Genomic DNA, 4343 nt, shown 5'->3' on the forward strand with positions numbered 1-4343 from the left:
CCTGAACGGGCGTCCTAGTTCAGCGAGTGCTGGCAGCCTCCTCTCTATGTGTTTACATTGTGGAAACAAGTCGTGTGGACCGGTGAGAATAACATCAACCTCCGTGACTACAATGACCAGACGTATGTGTGCAGATCATCTTCAATAACAGGAACTGTTACCAGGGGTGCACAAACTTTTACATGCCACTGTGTGTATACATATACACGCAAATTACATACATACACTGAGTGCAAGTGGGATCTGGTTGGGGGTGCTGCCCTCGCCCCTCTTAGTTCCATCTACTGATGAATGGCACAGTAGAGAATAACCGGGGGGGGGGACGCACCTATATCACAGGGGAGAATGACCGGGGGTCGCAGCTATACCACGGGGAGAATGACCGGGGGCCGCAGCTATACCACGGGGAGAATGACCAGGGGCCGCAGCTATACCACAGGGAGAATGACCGGGGGCCGCAGCTATACCACGGGGAGAATGACCGGGGGCCGCAGCTATACCACGGGGACAATGACCGGGGGCCGCAGCTATACCACAGGGACAATGACCGGGGGCCGCAGCTATACCACAGGGGAGAATGACCGGGGGTCGCAGCTATTCCACGGGGGACAATGACCGGGGGTCGCAACTATACCACAGGGGACAATGACCGGGGGCCGCAGCTATACCACAGGGGACAATGACCGGGGGCCGCAGCTCTACCACAGGGGACAATGACCGGGGGTCGCAGCTATACCACAAGGGAGAATGACCGAGGGCCGCACCTATACCACAGGGGACAATGACCGGGGGCCGCACCTATACCACGGGGACAATGACCGGAGGCCACAGCTATACCACAGGGGACAATGACCGGAGGCCACAGCTATACCACAGGGGAGAATGACCGGGGGTCGCAGCTATACCACGGGGGACAATGACCGGGGGTCGCAGCTATACCACAGGGGACAATGACCGGGGGCCGCACCTATACCACGGGGACAATGACCGGAGGCCACAGCTATACCACAGGGGACAATGACCGGGGGCCGCAGCTATACCACAGGGGACAATGACCGGGGGCCGCAGCTATACCACAGGGGACAATGACCGGGGGCCGCACCTATACCACAGGGGAGAATGACCGAGGGCCGCACCTATACCATGGGGACAATGACCGGAGGCCACAGCTATACCACAGGGGACAATGACCGAGGGCCGCACCTATACCACAGGGGAGAATGACCGAGGGCCGCACCTATACCATGGGGACAATGACCGGGGGCCGCAGCTATACCACAGGGGACAATGACCGGGGGCCGCACCTATACCACAGGGGAGAATGACCGAGGGCCGCACCTATACCATGGGGACAATGACCGGGGGCCACAGCTATACCACAGGGGACAATGACCGGGGGCCGCAGCTATACCACAGGGGACAATGACCGGGGGCCGCAGCTATACCACAGGGGACAATGACCGGGGGCCGCACCTATACCACAGGGGAGAATGACCGAGGGCCGCACCTATACCATGGGGACAATGACCGGAGGCCACAGCTATACCACAGGGGACAATGACCGGGGGCCGCAGCTATACCACAGGGGACAATGACCGGGGGCCGCAGCTATACCACAGGGGACAATGACCGGGGGCCGCACCTATACCATGGGGACAATGACCGGAGGCCACAGCTATACCACAGGGGACAATGACCGAGGGCCGCTCCTATACCACGGGGACAATGACCGGGGGCCGCACCTATACCATGGGGACAATGACCGGGGGCCGCACCTATACCACAGGGGACAATGACCGAGGGCCGCACCTATACCACAGGGGACAATGACCGGGGGCCGCACCTATACCATGGGGACAATGACCGGAGGCCACAGCTATACCACAGGGAGAATGACCGGGGGCCGCAGCTATACCACGGGGAGAATGACCGAGGGCCGCACCTATACCACAGGGGACAATGACCGGGGGCCGCACCTATACCACAGGGGACAATGACCGGGGGCCGCATCTATACCACAGGGGACAATGACCGGGGGCCGCACCTATACCACAGGGGACAATGACCGGGGGCCGCACCTATACCACAGGGGACAATGACCGGGGGCCGCAGCTATACCACAGGGGACAATGACCGAGGGCCGCACCTATACCACGGGGACAATGACCGAGGGCCGCACCTATACCACAGGGGACAATGACCGGGGGCCGCACCTATACCACAGGGGACAATGACCGGGGGCCGCATCTATACCACAGGGGACAATGACCGGGGGCCGCACCTATACCACAGGGGACAATGACCGAGGGCCGCACCTATACCACAGGGGACAATGACCGGGGGCCGCAGCTATACCATGGGGACAATGACCGAGGGCCGCACCTATACCACGGGGACAATGACCGAGGGCCGCACCTATACCACAGGGGACAATGACCGGGGGCCGCAGCTATACCACGGAGACAATGACCGAGGGCCGCACCTATACCACAGGGGACAATGACCGGGGGCTACAGCTATACCACAGGGACAATGACCGAGGGCCGCTCTTACTCCTCAGTAGTGACGGCAGCCTCCTTTTATTACAGGCCCTGGGCCTCACACAGAGGAAGATCTGCCTAGTTTCCTATAGCAACCAATCACAACTTTGCTTACAATTTATCAGATCATTATAAAGAATGAAAGGTGCGCTGTGATTGGTTGCTGTGTGTTAACCAGGACAGATATATTCGGGACTCCGAGGCCTTATATTGTGGAAGAAGTGATTGAGATGTGCAGACGAGATTCACAGGCGGCCATAGATATGTGCACGGCCATCCGGACCGTGCCCCACAGTGGAGCCGCACCTGGGGACTAAATCCAGCCAAATATGAGGGAAATGTCACCCACAAATAACAGCGCTCGGCCCAAATGGCACAGAGGGGCGAAAGACACCACAAGACCCTCCTGTCCCCTCCTCTATTCCTCCAGAATCCTAATTAGAGAAGCGTCTGACCGATATCCAAGAAGTATCATTACTCCTAATAAGAGGAGACATCACCGCTCCCCAGATATCAGTTATATTATACAGAGGAGACATCACCGCTCTCCAGATATCAGTTATATTATACAGAGGAGACATCACCGCTCCCCAGATATCAGTTATATTATACAGAGGAGACATCACCGCTCCCCAGATATCAGTTATATTATACAGAGGAGACATCACCGCTCCCCAGATATCAGTTATATTATACAGAGGAGACATCACCGCTCCCCAGATATCAGTTATATTATACAGAGGAGACATCACCGCTCCCCAGATATCAGTTATATTATACAGAGGAGACATCGCCTCTCCCCAGATATCAGTTATATTATACAGAGGAGACATCACCGCTCCCCAGATATCAGTTATATTATACAGAGGAGACATCGCCGCTCCCCAGATATCAGTTATATTATACAGAGGTGACATCACCGCTCCCCAGATATCAGTTATATTATACAGAGGAGACATCGCCGCTCCCCAGATATCAGTTATATTATACAGAGGAGACATCGCCGCTCCCCAGATATCAGTTATATTATACAGAGGTGACATCACCGCTCCCCAGATATCAGTTATATTATACAGAGGAGACATCGCCGCTCCCCAGATATCAGTTATATTATACAGAGGAGACATCACCGCTCTCCAGATATCAGTTATATTATACAGAGGAGACATCGCCGCTCCCCAGATATCAGTTATATTATACAGAGGAGACATCACCGCTCCCCAGATATCAGTTATATTATACAGAGGAGACATCACCGCTCCCCAGATATCAGTTATATTATACAGAGGAGACATCACCGCTCCCCAGATATCAGTTATATTATACAGAGGAGACATCGCCGCTCTCCAGATATCAGTTATATTATACAGAGGAGACATCACCGCTCCCCAGATATCAGTTATATTATACAGAGGAGACATCACCGCTCCCCAGATATCAGTTATATTATACAGAGGTGACATCACCGCTCTCCAGATATCAGTTATATTATACAGAGGAGACATCGCCGCTCCCCAGATATCAGTTATATTATACAGAGGTGACATCGCCGCTCTCCAGATATCAGTTATATTATACAGAGGAGACATCACCGCTCTCCAGATATCAGTTATATTATACAGAGGAGACATCGCCGCTCCCCAGATATCAGTTATATTATACAGAGGAGACATCACCGCTCCCCAGATATCAGTTATATTATACAGAGGAGACATCACCGCTCCCCAGATATCAGTTATATTATACAGAGGAGACATCACCGCTCTCCAGATATCAGTTATATTATACAGAGGAGACATCGCC

The sequence above is a fragment of the Dendrobates tinctorius genome, unplaced genomic scaffold (assembly GCF_039654945.1).
Source record: "Dendrobates tinctorius isolate UK_male_01 unplaced genomic scaffold, ASM3965494v1 ptg000501l, whole genome shotgun sequence".
In the NCBI taxonomy this organism is placed as follows: Eukaryota; Metazoa; Chordata; class Amphibia; order Anura; family Dendrobatidae; genus Dendrobates; species Dendrobates tinctorius.